Source organism: Podarcis filfolensis (assembly GCF_964270895.1).
Source record: "Podarcis filfolensis genome assembly, chromosome: 9".
Lineage (NCBI taxonomy): Eukaryota > Metazoa > Chordata > Lepidosauria > Squamata > Lacertidae > Podarcis > Podarcis filfolensis.
Genome location: NC_139610.1, coordinates 2,323,805 through 2,343,021, shown reverse-complemented (window position 1 = coordinate 2,343,021; position 19,217 = coordinate 2,323,805).

The following is a 19,217-nucleotide window of genomic DNA, read 5'->3' as shown; positions in this document are numbered from 1 at the left end:
TATCCCTCCCAAGGTGCTGAATTCTGACCTCCTAATAAACTTGAGGTGTTCCCCCCCCCAACAGCCTCGATTTATCACCGAAGCTTTGAGTATGGAACCATTTAACAGCTTTAGAACACCAACAATTCCAGCTTATTTATTAAAATGTATTATCAACCTAGCATGGTGGAAACTATCAAAACAGCCCAGAGACAAGAGAGTTCCACCAGCTCATGATGGAAATCAGAGGGAAATGTCCAAATGTGCTGTAGAAAGGCAGATAATCTAAACAAAGAGAAAATGAGTGAAAAAGTAAGAGGAATAGCCTTGGAATCAAAGATTTCAGTGCAGATAGAGCTCATATCTGGGCCATGCCATTTCCCCCCCTGCTATAACAGGAACACAGGAAGATCCCATCTGTCAGGGATTTTTAGCTGTGATTCCTGCAATGCAGGGGTTAGAGTAGAGGTCCCTTCCAACTCTACAGTTCGATGATGCTATGAATCAGGCCATTGGTCCCTTTAGTTCAGTATAGTCAGCACTGGGAGCAGTTAATTTGTGGACCTTCAGACATTACTCAGCACAGTCCAAGGCCAGGGATAATGGGAGGGATGGCCCCCACCCCGGGTGAAATAGCTGATATAACTAACTGGCAGTGGCACGGGGGGGGGGAGCGAGAACATGTACCCCAGGAGGCAGGTTGAGGGCAAATAGCACCTTGCCCTGATGACAACGTGTGACGGGGCAAGAGAAGAGAGGAGCACCACGGTCACAACACATGCTCAGTGACTCCCACTGTTTCAGCCCTCAGCTGGTTTCCCTCGCCAGCCACTCCATAGGCAGAGGTGGGCCTTTCTATGGCCACACATGTCTTCAAACACAACAAATGGCTATACAGTTTGGAGAAAACATCTGTCTGGTTAGGCCCAGGGTAGGCAAGTCCAGATGATGTTGGAATACAACTCCTTGGCCATTGGCCATGCTACCTGCAGCTGTTGGGAGAGCACCATGTTGGCTACCCAGCCTTTAGGCTTTTGTCTTTTCCCAGCCACCAAATATTTGTATGCTCAGTCCAGTCACCTTCCGTGGCAGAAAATGATAGATCTCAAAGGCTGGGGTGAAACTAGGCTTTAGTTCACCCAGGTCAAAGACCTAGTTTGGCACACACACCCATGCACATTTGTGTACACGCATGCACAGGCCAGGGGCCTCAATGGTGGCCCTCTGGAGGCTTCACCCGGGGCAGAAAAGCTGGCTAGCCCCCTCACCCCACCCCGTAACTACGACTCTGCTCAAAGGCAGGAGAGCTGCATTGTTGGGGCAAAGAAGAAATTATGGTGCATATGTTTTTCCTGTGGACCAAATCGGAGCTTTAAATTATGGGAAATGATGCAGAGGGGAAAGCAGCCTTCTGCACTGGAGTTGCATTGCTCTCGTTTGTTTGGGGTTTTTTAAATGGAAGTTTGGGAGATCAGTTATAGTACTTTGGGCATAGCATTTAGTTATGCATGATTCTTTGCTCAGCTATCATTCAGTGCATTAGTACCACAGAGACGTTTAGCATTAAGATACCCATCTGAATCCTAAGCATCAACATGGGACCACTCTGCTTCGGAAGCACACCAAAAGAAAACCGCATGGGCTGTCTTTCAGTTTCCTGCAGGTAATCAAGCGTAGCTCTCTGGGACATTTTCTCCTTCTATTGGAACACACACAGAGGGATGGAGAGAGACGAAGAGGAGGGCTGCAATGCCCCTGTCAAATCCCAATACGTATTCCAAATCGGCAATTTCATTTCCTTGCATATTTTGCAAGTGGAGTCATTCCCCCTAGTTTTCCATTCCGCCTCTTGCCCATAGGAACATAGCAAGTTGCCTTATATGGACTCAGACCTTTGGTCCATCTAGTTCAGTATAGGCTACACTGGCTGGCAGCACCCCTCCAGGATATAAGCTAGGAGTCTCACCCAGCCCTATATGGAGATGCCTGGAATCATCTGCTTGCATGGCAGACTCTCTCTCACTGAGCTCTGGTCCTTCCCCAACAGTCACTAACAATCCATGGCCACTGAGCATGCTCAGTCCTCTTTTCTGGTGCCCCATTTCTGCAAACCTTGGGGCCCCCCCTCAGGCTTGCTGCTGATGCCTCCTTTCATTCCTCGGTATCCCCAAGTTGGCTACATAACCATTGGCACTCAGCCCCTGAGTACCGTTGCCTTGCAGATCATGAGGACTAGTTCCTCTTTAAACAAAAACCAAAAGGCACGCGCTACCACCTTGGGATGGATCTGATCCCTCATATATTCCTCACTTTGCACGTTTCAATAATTCACCATTATAAACACACAGACATGTCAAAACCAAGAAGAAAACTCTTCCATGAATCCTAACTGGGCTGCTCTTGTTCTCCAAGGAAGTAACTTTGCCGCGCGTCGCTTGGCATCCAGCCTTTTACCACCACTTGAGGGACAGATCCCTAATGAAATATTTAGAAGAGGGATGTTTGGAGGCACAAAGGGGGAAACGCTTCCTTCGTTGAAATGGGCTGCGCTGAGTTATGAAACATTGAGCGGGCTCTTGTCAAATGCAGCTATTTTGAAAGGGAGAGGCTTCACACATGATTGCTGCACAGCAGAAGGACAATTTAATACATGGTTTCATGCTCCACGCTTGGGTGGAGAGTTTATGGCTTTTGGAATAAAGTCAGTAAAGGATGCTGGAATGGATCTGTATTTAAAGACTCTGGAGCCCAAGAAAGGGGGGTTAGAGTCAATCCATCCCTCTGTTACTGACAGGCCTGGGACAAAAAGGCAGTTTGCAAGGGAGACTGCTGGTGGTGAAGAGGGAGAATCTGAGTGCTCAGATAATAGGGAATTCATTTATTTTATTTCATAAGATTTATACATACACTGCATGATTGTAGAAAACAACTACAAAAAGAAACAAACCTCAAAGCAATTAAAAGATAAAACCACAAAATTATCACTAAGAAAAATGAACAATAATTTAAAACATTTAAAAAGTTAAAATAACAATAGACTAAAAAACAGATTAAAACTTGCATTGACTTTCCAAGCATCTAAACAAGAATGTTTTTGGTGGGCACCAAAAAGAGTATAGTGGAGGCACCTGACTGATATCAATAGGCAGGGAGTTCCAAAGTGTAGACACCCTCACACAAAAAGATTGAGTGCTCTCTCTAAGGACAAGTTTCCCATACTGAGGAAAGGTAGCAAATCTGGGACCTTTTATATGACAGGGTGCACGTTGGTTCTTTGGTATCACCTGACTTCCCAGGCCAAGAGGATTAAGTGCTGTTGTGCAAATGTCCCAACGAAAACTGCCTGCAGTTCCTTCTCCAACCAACAGATAATTGGTGAATGATTGGCAGGACTTCTAGTTCCAGCATCCACTGAACACCCACTTGGAAGAAAAATATCTATCCAGTACCTAAAAACTAATGGAGCCAGTGTCAGGAGAGGGTCACTGGGGCGCCGCCACCAAGAAGGCCCTCACTCCACTTGTTGCCTGATCAGCTTAAGAAAGCGAGGGCACCAGTGAGAGCTTTAGAACAGAGGTTGGACAGTCACCTGTCAGGGATTCTTCAGCTGAGATTCCTGCACTGCAGGGGGTCAGACTAGATGACCCTTGGAGTCCCTTTCAACTCCACAATTCTATAATTCAGATAGATACCTGGATGAACAGCCATCCTGTGAACAGATGTGTGAATGAACTTACCATATTTCTTTGGTTTATTTCTGTAGATCAGGCATGCCCATCTTGAAGTAGGCTGTGATCTACGATCCAGTATAAAAACTGGCAGTGATCTACCCCCCCAGGGATGGGTGCCGGGTGGGCAGGTGGGCGCTGGCTGCTTCCCCCGCCATGGCAGGGGTGGTTGCAAACAGCCTGCTTCCCCTGAGCTCAGGAGGAGGTGTGACAACTGACCAAAATTCATCCCAGGATTGACTGGTCGATCATGATGGATGCCTTGGACATGTCTGTTGTAGATCATAGCATAAGTATAAAGATTGACATAACTTAAGAGTTTCCATCATGAATCTTTCTTGGCCTTGGTACAAGCCTGATACCAGTCTCCTCTCAAAAAGGGTCCTGAAGACATTCAGGGAGACATCCTGAGTTCCTCACACCTTGTAAAGGTCAACAAATGCAAATTTTGTTGCCAAGTATAGTATATTCAAACTCCTAAATGGGGTCCATCAAGGTCAAGGTCAAGGTAATGATCAGGCAGAAAGCAGATTGAAGACAGCCAGTTCAGTCACAGCCCACTAGGATGACTTGCTTTCACACTCTCAATTTGCAATATGGACCAGGTGAGAAATGGGCAGGAAATGCTGGGTAGCTCAGTCTGTAGAGCATGAGACTCTTAATTTCAGGGTTGTGGGTTTGAACCCAGTGTTGGACAGAAGATTCCTGCCTTGCCGGGGGTTCGACGAGATGATGCTTGTGGTCCCTTCCAACTCTACAGTTCTATGATTCTATGAAATACAGGAGATGTTCATCTCACAGCCCCTCCTTTCCCCACTAAGATGCCATAGCAAGAAATATTTTTTAAAACCCAGATTTTCAGTAGTTGGTTATCATGGCTCTGCCAGCTTTAACAAGGACCTTCATTCGGTGCTCACAAGGAATGAACACACACACAGTTAAGGACAGGTATACTCTTCTTGCCCCCACTTCCATTTCTTAACTTACTATTAGAGTGTCAGCTGGCAAAATTATCACCCTCATGGTGTATAGGCATTGGAAATAGGGATATCCAACCCTCCAAATGCTGTTGGACCCTCCAAGTCCCATCTCCCTCAGGGATCCTGGGAGCTGCAGTCCACTGGTCTCTGCAGGCGGCCAAGCTGGCCAAGCTTCTGCTGCGGTAAAGAAAGGCAAAGCTGCTGCTTCTCCAGCCCAGCTGCAGATCGACCACATTCTGCAAGTGCTGAATTAAATCTTTAAAGTTCAGATGGCTGAGCAGCTGCCAAAGGGGGATGCTTGAGAAGAACATTGTGGAAGTAGGGCTAGCTGCAAAGAAAGCTCAAGTGAGCATCTCCTATGTGAAATGTACGTGCTCTGATCTGTACGTGGCACCACTGAACTGTAACAAGCTGAATGATTTATGGGGAATGCAGACTAATTCTGAGCGGCATGGAAATCCCAAAGGCCAATAAATAATGAATGCAAGCAATTCTTCAGTTATTAGTTAGTTGACTGCTTGACTTGTTACCAGGAGCTGATGAGGAAATAGAGGTGTGGACAGAAGCGATTCACTGTCTCCTCATCTCCAGTTGCAGAAAATACGCCTACGAGGTGGGCTGGAGCAGCCACCTTGGGGAGCAGAATCTTGTGGGGTGGTGCCCCTGTGGGTGCCCCACCTGCCCCCGCCACCGCTCAGGCTTTGACAGGGTTTGGGGGGACCTACCTGTCTTTCCTCAGGTGGTGAATGGGTGGGTGACTTGGAGAGTTGATTTCTCCTGCCTTTCCAGAATATGCTGGGGCCATGCTGCCACTACCCCCCCCCGCCAAAACTGGCACTAGACCAGGAATAGTCAACATGGTGCCCTCCTCATCCAACATGGCCAACCATCAGGGAAGATGGGAGTTGGAGTCCACACTATCTGGAGACCCCCACTGCCCCATGGTGCCCCAAGAGAGGGCTGCTATTGGCACTCCCTCCATTGCATTTAGTGGGGGGATGTTTCCATCTACCCCACTCCCAGCCCTTGGAAGCCTTATAGGCAGCTGCTGCAGAGAAGGCCTGTGAGCAGCATCATGAGAAGGCTATTTCTGTGTGCTCTTAATGTTCTATTTATAGTATTGTGACATGCCACCCCCAATCTCTGCCAAGTGATAGCAAGATTCCAGGGAGTTCCAGGCACTCAGGGTTGTGCTTCCACTGGAAAACCGAGACTCAGGTGTCTTTAAGAAACATAGAATAGAATCATAGAATCACAGAGTTGGAAGAGACCACAAGGGCCATTGAGTCCAACCCCCTGCCAAGCAGGAAACACCATCAGAGCACTCCTGACATATGGTTGTCAAGCCTCTGCTTAAAGACCTTCAAAGAAGGAGACTCCACCACACTCCTTGGCAGCAAATTCCACTGTCGAACAGCTCTTACTGTCAGGAAGTTCTTCCTAATGTTTAGGTGGAATCTTCTTTCTTGTAGTTTGGATCCATTACTCCGTGTCCGCTTCTCTGGAGCAGCAGAAAACAACCTTTCTCCCTCCTCTATGTGACATCCTTTTATATATTTGAACATGGCTATCATATCACCCCTTAACCTCCTCTTCTCCAGGCTAAACATGCCCAGCTCCCTTAGCCGTTCCTCATAAGGCATCGTTTCCAGGCCTTTGACCATTTTGGTTGCCCTCCTCTGGACACGTTCCAGTTTGTCAGTGTCCTTCTTGAACTGTGGTGCCCAGAACTGGACACAGTACTCCAGGTGAGGTCTGACCAGAGCAGAATACAGTGGCACTATTACTTCCCTTGATCTAGATGCTATACTCCTATTGATGCAGCCCAGAATTGCATTGGCTTTTTTAGCTGCCGCGTCACACTGTTGGCTCATGTCAAGTTTGTGGTCAACCAAGACTCCTAGATCTTTTTCACATGTACTGCTCTCAAGCCAGGTGTCACCCATCTTGTATTTGTGCCTCTCTTTTTTTTGCCTAAGTGCAATACTTTACATTTCTCCCTGTTAAAATTCATCTTGTTTGTTTTGGCCCAGTTCTCTAATCTGTCAAGGTTGTTTTGAAGTGTGATCCTGTCCTCTGGGGTGTTAGCCATCCCTCCCAGTTTGGTGTCATCTGCAAATTTGATCAGGATGCCCTTGAGTCCATCATCCAAGTCGTTGATAAAGATGTTGAATAAGACCGGGCCCAAGACAGAACCCTGTGGCACCCCACTAGTCACTCTTCTCCAGGATGAAGAGGAACCATTGATGAGCACCCTTTGGGTTCGGTCAGTCAGCCAGTTACAAATCCACTGAGTGGTAGCATAGTCAAGACCGCATTTTACCAGCTTCTTTACAAGAATATCATGGGGCACCTTGTCAAATGCCTTGCTGAAATCAAGGTAGGCTACATCCACTGCGTTCCCTTCATCTACCAGGCTTGTAATTCTGTCAAAAAACGAGATCAGGTTAGTCTGACATGACTTATTTTTAAGAAATCCATGCTGACTATTGGTGATCACAGCATTCCTTTCTAGGTGCTCACAGACTGTTTGCTTAATGGTTCATTTTACATATAGTTACACCTAAAGTGTAAATGGAGGGGGTGAAGGGTGGTGAACATCACACCCCTAGAGCGAGCCTGGGCCCAAAGCAGCAGCCAGTCATGGCCTTCCCTTCCTTGTCGGATGCTGAATGTCTCTGGTCTCAGTTGTTTTTGTTCTTAGATGCCACCTCCCTAAATCCAGCTCCTGAGGATTCTGGCTTGACTTCAACTTCCACATTTACCCCTTTCAGAAATTATGGGGAGGACCTAGCACCCAGGAATTTTCAGGGATCTTTGTCCACTGCAAACTCATAACAGGAACGGCAAACCTGCAGCTGTGTTGCTAGTCCCATGGACCACATTGGCAAGGGTTGATGGGAGCTGGAGTCTGACAACATACAGAACGCCACTGGTTCCTCATCCCTGCTTCAGAAAGGCACTGCTGGCTGCCTTCTGCTTTTCCTTGTGGATTGCATCGTTTTCTGGGTGGTGCAATGTCTCAGACCTCTGCAGAGCTGCAGAATGCCAAGCAGACCTGAGGCCCGGTGTCAGGAAGACTCCTCTGCTGGCCCATAGAAAGAATGTTTGGCACCTGAGCCCAGGAGAACCAGACTCTGCAGCTGTGTCCTCTCTCCAGTCACCTCAATGCCCTGTAAGCCCTCTGTGGTCTGTTTCCCCAGGTCAGGCAGGCTGAACCTTGGGCTGTGGTTAGAGCTGCTGCTTCAACAAGGAGGCAGCTCAGACTAGGAACTTATATAGGAGCTGAACTCCACCTTTTCCTGGCTCTCCAGCAACGCTGGACCCGCACATGTGCTTCCATGTAGCCTTTATGGCCCCATCAAAGCATCTTCTGGCTAGGAAGCTGTAAATAAAAATGTTGCCAGAAGCAGCAGGAGCTGCAGTCACCATGACTATGATGAGCATGCAATGGAGACAGCAAAATGAGAGTGAGTGGTAGGAATGCAGATTCCATGAATACTAATACTAATAATAATGCATTATTTCTGTGCCACCCATCTGGCTGGCTTGCCCCAGCCGCTCTTTCCCCATCAAGAGCTCTGCTTCAAGTCCAAAAGCAAGTTTCCCCGAAGAACTGCTGGAGCAGCTCCAACTACAACTGGTGGGCTGTGTTCAATTTGGTGAGTTGTAAATTGCATAGAACAGCTATTTATTTTATTGGCCCTTTCAGAATTCTGAAAAGAAACAGTCAGACAAAAAAAGAAAATCATTAAGTATCAGAAAGGAGCAATGAGGAAGTTCTCCTCTAATGGAAAATGCTTTAAAGTATGTTACAAATTTAATCAGTGGTTTTATTCACTGTGTACTCAAGTCAAAGGAAAGATGAGAAGAAATGCCCAGACCACATCCACCCCCGTAAAAATGTAATAGCATTAGAAAATACTGCCAGTTCTTTCCACCCAAGGACCAATTTCCGGTGGATTTGGGCAAAGTGTATATAACAAAAATGGCACAGCTTTCTGTGCAGAGACTAGTGTCTGAACAGACAAGTGTTCTGACTGATATTGATCTCCACACTACAGCTCCCAATGGTGAGAAAAAGGCACTTTGCACATGTTCAGAGACATTTCTTTCTTTCTAATGAGTTCATACATTTCCGGAGCATTGCTGCAGCACTAAAATAAATCACAGGAATAAACCCTGTTTCCGATTAACCTCATTGGACTAGAAGGTATTGGGTGATGGAGGAGGGGTTTGAGCGGGGGCTCCCTGGGGTCAGCCTTCAGCACCTCGTTTCCTGAGCCGCCCCCCCCCCCGCAATCTAGCTCCAGGAGCAGCCAACCGAGCTCCGTGTTCGAAGGATGCCAGCCTTATAGGGCCTTCTGCCCACCAGACCCACCTTGGTCCTCAGCCTGAGCAACTTGGGTCTGGTATTGTGATTTTCATAACCTGCCAGTTTCCGCTAGATCTGGGAAGGATGCATTTAATCACTACAAACACTTATTTAGTATGATATCTACATATCTACATGTGTCTGTGTGTCCATCCAATGGCTCTTCCTGACATATTTATGGTGCTTTCATCCCGATCTGCTTGCACAAAGTTTACACAGAGTTTTGGAAAAGAAGAAAGCTAATATTTATTATAGGGAACATTTTTGAAGTTAATTTTAATTATTTTAAAAAGTTGTTGTTTGTTGTTAACTTTTTTCCATCAATAATTTTAATCTTTCATGTAAACCTCTTAAGAGATTTTACTACAAGGAGTGATAGATATCTTTTGTTAAATGTAGTTTCTTGGGTTCATTGTTCCTTATATATGCATATTGTGTTTGTTATTTTGCAAGCAGTTAGTGACTACTGAGTATCAAGCAATGCATAAAAATATGAAATAAATGAATAAAGATGAATTATCAACAAAAGATTAAAACATGTCAACATCTATGTTGGCCTAGATAGGCTTGTCTAAGGAAAAATCTTTTAAGCTAGCATTGGTATTTTGCTTCTTTAATAGAATACAATGCAACATCAAACAAAACTACAGTGTGATGCATTTAAAAACAATAAAATGGCCACAAATAAACAAACAAAAACACAGCAGCACATTTTGAAGCATGTTTGCTTTTATTTATGACCGCTTCCACATTCAGCCTCTCTTACCAAGGCCCCGCTCAATTCACAACTAATGCATTCCAAAACATCTGGAGAGCAGCAAGCAGAGGGTGGCAGCTTCTGCATTATTTCAGAAATGACTGTGATGTGCTGGGAAAGGCAACCCAAGTGATCAAGGAACTGAAGCCACTGGGCTCATTCTACTGAAAACGTTTGTATTACTGTCACTCTGCTGCCACCTCCTGACCAATTGCTCCACCTGAACCATAGCAGGGTTGCCATATGTCCTCTTTTTCCCGGATACACCCTCTTTTTCACTAGGTACGTAAAATGAGAGTCATCATAGTTATACATAGTTAAAAGCAAACGTGTCCTCTTTTTTGCTCTTCAAAATATGGTGACCCTAATTACCAGGTTCCAGGGGTACCAGGTGCTGCACCTACCCAGGGTCTGTACTTTCTTGTGGAAAATGAAGCGGGGTGCAGGGGTTCACAGCATTAACACTCCAAGGGTCTGGGGAATGGCTCATATCCTTGCCTTTGTTGGTTTAACAGCTCAGCCATTATCAGGCTGGCTTGGCTATTTCAGCAATCGAATCTCTGCTTGATCTGTGGATTCAGGCGGCTAGATTAAATTCTAACCTTTTACTGGTTTCAGGAACTAGGGGAGTCTGACCCACCTGCAAACTCATAATACTACACCCTCCCAAGAGAGACACATCTGTCCCAGATGAGGAAACAAAACACAGTTTCCTTGCAGAAAAATAACAGGTAGTCTAGCAAAAACATTAGAACACACATCATCATGAATGATAAGAAAGTACAATCACACCTTTAACCCAATACCAGCACAGTAACAGCTTATTCTTTTCATGCAAATTTCCATCCCATCACTGTAACTTCAGGCCTTCCTCTTTCCACAGCACAGAGCTGCTTTCAAACACACATACATACAGTGGTACCTTGGTTCTCAAACTTAATCTGTTCCAGAAGTCCGTTCCAAAACCAACGCGTTCCAAAACCAAGGCGCACTTTCCCATAGAAAGTAATGCCAAACGGATCAATCCGTTCCAGACTTTAAAAGACTTTTAAAAACAACCCCTAAAAGAGCATTTTAACATGAATTTTACTATCAAACAAGACCATTGATCCATAAAATGAAAGCAATAATTAATGTTCTGTACTATATAATAAATAAGACAGTATCAGACCAAATATCACCTCAGAACACTGCAATTGGCAACAGAAGTCTTTAATTACGATGGGGGTGGGACTCAAATGAGCTGTGCAAGGGTAAAAACAGGAGGAAAAAAGCCTTAATTATGATGGGGGCACTTAAATTAGCTGCACAAGGGTAAAAACAGGATGAAAAAAGCCATAATTACAATGCAGGGGACTCAAATGAGATGCGCAACAGTGAAAACAGAAGCTCAGGAGCACGTTTGGTTTCCGCAGCAAAGTTCAAAAACCAGAACACCTACTTCCAGGTTTGCTGCGTTCAAGTTCCAAGTTGTTTGGGAACTAAGCTGTTCAAAAACTGAGGTACCACTGTAGTTGTCAGAACAATTCCTTAAAAACCATTAAGTGGATCGCATCATCATCAACATTAAATAAAAACAAGTCAACAGCATTTCAAAAAAACAAACAAAAAACACACACTAGAAAACAATGGCAAAACTTCCAGGAAGGATCCACACAGTCCCCAAAGGTAGAACCCCCCCCCCTCCAGGCCATGCAGTTCCAAACCCCGACAGTTCTGCATGACACTATGGCATCATAGGAGTGGACAGAGGAGTCTCGCTGCAGCATTCTGCACCCGCTGGAGTTTCTGGGACAGCTTCAAGGGCAGCCCCGTGTAGAGCGAATTACAGTAGTCAAGCCATGGATCACTGTGGCCAGGTCGGGGCGGGAAAGGTAAGGGACCAACTGCTTGGTGCGGCGAAGGTGGAAAAATGTCGCCTTGGCTGTTGCTGTAACCTGCGCCTCCATGGAAAGGGAGGCGTCAAGGATTACACCCAAACTCTTAACGGAAGGCAATGGCACTAATTGGGCCCCTGCAAGAGAAGGGAGTTGGTCCCTCATCCCCATGCCATCCCGACCCAGCCATTGGACCTCTGTCTTTGAAGGATTTATTTTCAATTGGCTCCCACGAAACCATCCAGCCACAGCTTCCAAGCATCTGGTCAGTGTGTTCGGGGCCGAGTCAGTGTGGTCGTCCATCAGCAGATAGAGCTGAGTGGCATCAGCATATTGGTGACAGCCCAGCCTAAAGCTCCGGATAATCTGGGCAAGGGGACGCATAAAGATGTTAAAAAGCATCGGGGAGAGGATTGCGCCCTGTGGCACTCCACACACCAAGGAGTGGCGCGACGACATTTCCCTCCCTAGTGCCACCCTCTGTCCCCGACCAGAGATAAAAGAGCACAGCCATTTACGGGCTATGCCCTGAATCCCCACGTTGGCGAGGCGGTGGTCCAGAAGATCATGATCGACCATGTCAAAGGCTGCTGACAAATCTAAAAGGATCAGCAGTCCTGACCTGCCTCGATCCAGTTGTCTACGGAGATCATCTGTTAGGGCAACCAGAGCCGTCTCAGTCCCAAAACCAGGACGGAAACCGGACTGAAATGGATCTAAAGCCGATGTTTCCTCCAGAAACCTACCAAGCTGTTCAGCAACCACTCTCTCAATTACCTTACCCAGATATGGAAGATTTGAAACTCAGCGGTAATTGGATAGATCTAAGGGATCTAATGAAGTTTTCTTTAAGAGTGGACACACTACTGCTTCATTCAGTTCCCCTGGGAATGTCTCCGTGTCAAGGGACAAATTGATAATTTCAACCAGGGGGGTCCGCGCAACATCTGGACACTCCCTAATCAGCCAAGATGGGCACGGATCAAGGAGGCAGGTGGTGGGCCTACCAACTTGGAGGAATCTATCCACATCAGCAGGGAGTATCCAATCGTAATGGTCCAACACTGGACCTGAAGTCAGTCGAGGGGCCTCCAGTTCAGTCACTGTATCTAAATTGGCATGGAGTTCACGGCGGAGCAACAGGACTTTCTCCGCAAAAAAGCTCGCGAATGCCTCACAGCTGTGGGTCGAATTTGTGCTTAAATTTGGTTGTCCTCCTAAGGACGTTATTGACCTAATTATTCAAAAAAGTTGTGCCGGGCGAGAGCTAGCGGATGCAATGGAAGCTGCAAAGTAAGATTTCTTAGCAGCTTTCATAGCCATCTCATAGGCTTTCATAAGCGTCCTATAAGATGTTCTTGAGGCTCCGTCACGAGTCCGTCGCCATACTCGCTCTAGCAGTCTGAGATCCCGCTTCATTTTCCGGAGCTCCTCAGTAAACCAAGGTGCCCGGTTTTGACGGGGTCGCCGAGGGCGCTTAGGCGCGATCTCATCAATGGCTGCCAGTCCTCAACAAGGTCATCTAATGAGTCGCCAGGAGGAGCAGGGTCCCACACGGCTTGTCGGAATCTATCAGGACCCATCTGTTTTCGCGGACGAGCCCAAATAGGTTCGCCACCTGAGCAGGGGAGGAGCGGGAAGTCAATCTTGGCTTTCAGAGCGTAGTGATCAGACCATGGCACTTCCACAGGGGGGAGCATGATCACATCTATGCCAGCCCCAAAGATCAGATCCAGTGTGTGGCCTGCTTGATGGGTGGGGCCCAAAACAAACTGGGAGAGCCCTAGTGTTGCCATGGAAGTCACTAGGTCCAGAGCCTGTGAGCAGGGAGTGGCAGCGGCATGGACGTTGAAGTCTCCCAAAACCAGTTTAATAACAATTTAAACTACATAGATAAAAAATAAAAACAATTTAAAATAAAAACATTTTTTAAGGATCCATCTCTGTTGAGCAGCAGCAGTCCTTTATGGAGCCCTCCAGACCCCACCCCAAGCCAGGGGGAGAGAGGCAGGGCGGGGCCCTTCAGGCTCCCAGCAGGTCAGTCCTGGGCAGCAATACATGGTCCCCAATACAGCTTCCCTTCTGCTGCCGCAGATCCTTCTAACTCAGGTGTAGGAAACCTTTATCAATCAGAGGGCAGCATTCCCTCTTGACCTTTGAGGGGCTACATGCTGGTTTGGGGTGGGGCCAGAAGCAAGGGGGGGCAGTGGGTGTACATCTTACCTTTGAACAGAAGTGTACACTGCCGCCACAAAATGTATTTGGTTTCTACGGTATACACCCATCTCCCCATCACAGTTTGGGCAGGTGAAAGATGGGACCTGGCCATGTGGTCTGGAGAGCCGCATAGAGGGGTCTGAGGATGCCAGGGCAGGGTTGCTCCATGATCTAGGAGGCAAACGGAGGCAGTGGAATGTAAGGGGTGCCTCCGTGAGCAGGTGCCCTTCACCACTGCTGGAGAAATGAGAAGAAGCGACTGCAATGGCTTCTGGATTCTGGCGAGAACTCATGAGAGCCATGAGAGATCTTGCTTGAACCTGGAAGCCACTGTTGCATGACCCTGGTAAGCAAGGCTTTGGTGGCAGAGAGGGGGCTTCTTCCTTTCTTTGGCAATCACTTGTAGCCGAGTGTCTTCCATGATCACAGTCTTAGCCGTGAGTCTGTAAATGATTGTGGAGACCAATTCTGGATCCACACGTCCTTCCACAGTGGGGACATAGGTTTCCGGGCAGGAGTTGATCACGTTGAGGATTTGCCAAACGTGCCCTCCTCTTAGCATGTTTTCCCCTTTCATCCTGAGCTCAAGTGTCTTCAAAGTCCACGATGCCTTTGGTAAAAGCTGTTCTCCAATTGGAGCACTCGCAGGCCAGTGTTTATACTACATTTTTTTTAGATTTGCCTTGAGAGAGCCTTTAAACCTCTTTTATTTAAAAGCATTACGCTTTCCATTTTTAAGTTTGGAATAGAATAGTTGCTTGGAATACGATAATCAGGCATCCACACAACATGACAAAGTTGATGTCGAAGAATCATTGCTTCGACACTGGTGATCTTTGCCTCTTCCAGTACACTAGCATTAGTCCGCCTGTCTTCCCAAGTGATGTGTAAAAATTTTCAGAGACACAGTTGATGGTATCTTTTGAGGAGCTGGAGGTGGAGTTTGTCCATGTTTCACAAGCGAGGGGGGGCATGCAGTGTGTATGAGGGGCAGCACCTTTCCATATCATCTTGATATGGAAGTGTGCCTGGTTGCCCCTGTGCCAGGGATCAAACATTGAGCGCTTTATGCATATGCAAACAAAGCAGATGCACCACCTACCACTAAGGGGCAGGTCTTTTGGCATCTCCCTCATTACAAGTATTTTATCCTCACTAGAGGACAGAAGGAAACTGAAGGAAATCAGCCCTGAGTGCTCACTGGAAGGACAGATCGTGAAGCTGAGGCTCCAATACTTTGGCCACCTCACGAGAAGAGAAGACTCCCTGGAAAAGACCCTGATGTTGGGAAAGATGGAGGGCCCAAGGAGAAGGGGACGATAGAGGACGAGATGGTGGGACAGTGTTCTCGTAGCTACCAATGTGAGTTTGACCAAACTGCGGGAGGCAGTGGAAGGCAGGAGTGCCTGGCGTGCTCTGGTCCAGGGGGGCACGAAGAGGCGGACACGACTAAACAACAACAACAACAAGAGGACAGAATGAACTTGTATAAAGTCTTATTTTCCTCTTGAAGGGGAAGAATGGATAAATACAGCACCAGGCTGTGTTTCTTTCCCCCAGCACCTTTTGCAGTTCAGGAAGAAAAATATAGAGCTGGTAGAAGGTGCCTCCAAGGGCTACTTCATAGTAGGAAAAAAATGATAGTTTTTTTCTCTCTCTCCCTCCATCTCTCATTGTTAGGACAGACACAATATAAATACTTATACGGATTGTATTTAATTTATGGAAATTTATTCATTGAAGTTTTAGACTGTAAGCCCAAAGGCATGGGCTGTGTTGCTTGTTCACCGATATTTTGAAAACTGATATTTTCACTTTTACTGATATTTTGAGGAGCCTTTCCAGCTGAAGAGCAGGATAAAAATGCATTGAAATAATTAATGAGGGGGAAAACAACCCCAAACCAGTAGGAACATAGGGTTGACATATGTCCTCTTTTTCCAGGACATGGCCTCTTTTTCAGAGGTAAAATTTCTGTCCAGGTGGATTTTTTGAATTTGCCAAAATGTGCTGGAGTGCGGGAGTGGGCCACTTTATATGTTGAATATGCAGTACTAGACAACCAAGTGCAAAACATATACATACTGTATGAGTTTTGCATTATGCAGGAAAGGACCAGGTCCTTGTTTCTGTATATTTTGAAGGGACATTGTAGAATGCACCCACTCCTTCACCCCCTCCCCCAGGAGCCAGCAAATGCTCTTTTTGCTCTTCAAAATTGGCAACCCTAGGACATCCTTATTATTTATTTCTCTTTCTCAACATCCATAGGATGTATAATATGTATCAATATCTTGTGAACTGCCCTGAGATCTTTGGATGAAGGGTGTTATTCATCATCACCATCATCATCATCATAATACCACTTTTAAAAATATGCAGTTTAAACGTTATTTTGCGCCAATGCTACCCTATTGTGAGGGGAGGGGCCTTCCTGGATGAGTGTGTGTCATAATATCTTTATCCCTTTGTTTCATTGTTTGTTACTTTGTTTACTTTGCATAGTTTGAAGTTGAAAGGTTTCTTCTGACACCCCTTTTTTAACACACACAGACACACATTTGTTGTTGGCATCCATCTATCTCAAACAAAAATGGAGTGCACTTTTGTAGGTGAAGTCAAACTGCTGCGTTAGCAGCACCAAAATTACCTCCCAGGGGCGTAAGTCTGGGCAGTGTGTCCTGGGCTGCCCAGACAACAAGGCCACCTCTTGTCCTCACTGATATGGTCTACAGGAAAGAGTCCTTTCCACACCCTTTTAAACTCTCATCCAATTCCCCCTGAGACCCCAATGCAATAAAATAGTTCCTCAAAGCTCAGAATGAACTTAGGCTTGCAAGAGCAGTTTAAAATAATAAAAAAGGTTTCTTCGGCTATGTTTGAAACAATATGATCAAGCAAGTAGTAAGTCCCTTGCATGGAAAATACAGAGAAATATTATCAGGTGACAAAAAGAAGGTGGAACTCTTCAACGCCTACTTTGTCTTCACCCAAAAGGAAAGCAGTGACCAACCTGGTGATGACATAATAAATGATGCAAGAAGGGAGCTGCATCCCAAAATAGGAAAAGAGGTAGTAAGGGAACACCAGCCTACTTTAAGTGAATTCAAATCTCTAGGGCCTGATGAGCTGCACTCAAGGTTACTAAAGCAGCTTATGGATGTAATCTCTTTTTTTTTAATAATATTTTTTATTAATTTTAACATATAAATTATAAAATGTACCACAAAACTTATCACTTATACAATCTTTTTGGACTTCCATCAGCACCTCTGATGATCCACCGTTTTAACCACTTCTTATGCATTTCTTAACTTTATATTGCCTTTACATCTCTTAACAAATCATCATCCCCCTTATCCATTTTTACAATACTTCTAATAATACTCCTCACAAAACTTCTTGCAACCCTACAAACGTCGTCTGTTCTTCACAATTACTTTTCAAATAGTCCGTAAATTTACTCCAGTCTTCCATGAATTTCTGGTCTCGCCGGTTTCATTTTAAAAAAAAAAAAAATATTTATTAAAGTTTCAAACAAATTACAAAAATGAAAAAATGAAAAGGAAAAAAAAGAAACAAAAAATACAAAATACAGAAAAATAGAACCAATTAAAAACAAATCAGTCTTTCCATGTCTTGTCTTTCATTTACTTGTTCCCAGTCAGCCAGCATAATGTTATGTCCGACATCTTGTGCCCATTTAATCATAGCAGATTTCACCGTTTCATCCTGAGTATTCCATTTCAACAGCAAATTATACATTCTTGATAATATCTTAGTTTTGGGATCTAACAGTTCTGTTTCCAATTTTGATTTTTCCACCTGGAAGCCAATTTTCTTGTCCAAATTGTAAGCCTCCCTTATTTGATAATAATGAAGCCAATCTCGCACTTTATCTTTTAATTTCTCAAAGCTCTGCAATTTCAATTTGTCTCCTTCTTGGTCCAAAATTTCCCAATATTTCGGCCACTTGGCCTCCATATTGAGCTTTTTCTGAGCCTTTGCTTCCATCGGTGATAGCCACCTTGGGGTTTTATTTTCAAGTAGGTCTTTATATCTTATCCAGACATTAAACAATGCATTCCTGACAATATGGTTTTTAAACGCTTTATGTGCTTTGACCTTATCTGTCAGGGAACTGCCATCGGAACTAGAGGAGGAGGCAAGGCTCCACAGCGATGCTGGAGAAGGGCCAAGCAGGGAGAGAGGCAGCTCTCCGGCTGGGGAAGAAAATCAGCGTAACACCATGGATAGAGGGGGGCCGATGGGGGAAGCGGAGAGGAGGCTCCAGGACTCCTCGCAGGAGACCAGCGAGGAGAGCACGGGTCCTCCGCTGCCCACACCCACCCTGCGCAGAAGACTTCCACGCAGGGAGAGTAGGCGGCGACTTGGCGTCAAAGAACTTCTTTGCTGGAAGAGGTTCAAGAAACGCCCACTGACGGATTCTGCTAGCGACTGAACAGCCACGAAGTGTCCAGCCAGGAAAGGTTTAACCAGGCTACCTAGCCAGGAGTGGCGGCAACTTACGCACGAGCAACCCCATATAACCATTACAGCAGTCCGTCAGTCCCTGACGTTGCTTGTGCACAGCGACAGGCAGGCAGCACCATGAGCCAAACCGGAGGAGCAGGCACCACGGAGCCAGCAGCTGGAGTGCAAAATCTGGTGGAGAGGAACCGAGATTTAGAACAGCATGTGGGTCTGCTGACGGCGCGGCTAGACAAAAGGTGGACCCAGGATGCACAGGTCAGACCCACCCCCGTCGCAAGGAAGGTACTGGGACTGGTACACAAGTTTGGGGGGAACCCCCAGGACTATAACGCGTTCCGAACGGAAATAGAGTACGCTTTGGAACTGCAGCATAATGACTTTGCTGATGATGGGGAAAGGGTGGCCTATATTGTCGGGCATCTACAGGATGGGGCACAGGAATGGATCAGGCCCCTAATGGCGACGCAAAATGCTGCCTTGAAGGACCTTAGGAAATTTTTCCAAGGGATGGATGCAATGTATTGCAGTGAAGTGGAGCAAAATGTGACTCGACGGGAATTGATGGGGTGCAAGCAGGGGAGCCAATCAGTTAGAGACTACTGGTCGCGTTTTGCGATGCTGATCCACCAGCTCGGGTGGGATCTGGACTCTGAGCCCATTCAAATGTTGTTTGAGGAGGGGTTGTCCCCAACGGTGAAGGACGAGCTTTCCCGCGCGCCCCGCCCGCAGTCGATGGATCAGCTGACCAAGGCTGTGCTTGCGATTGGAGTACGACAGGAAGCGCGGGCTCAGGAGAAGCGTGAAGGGAGA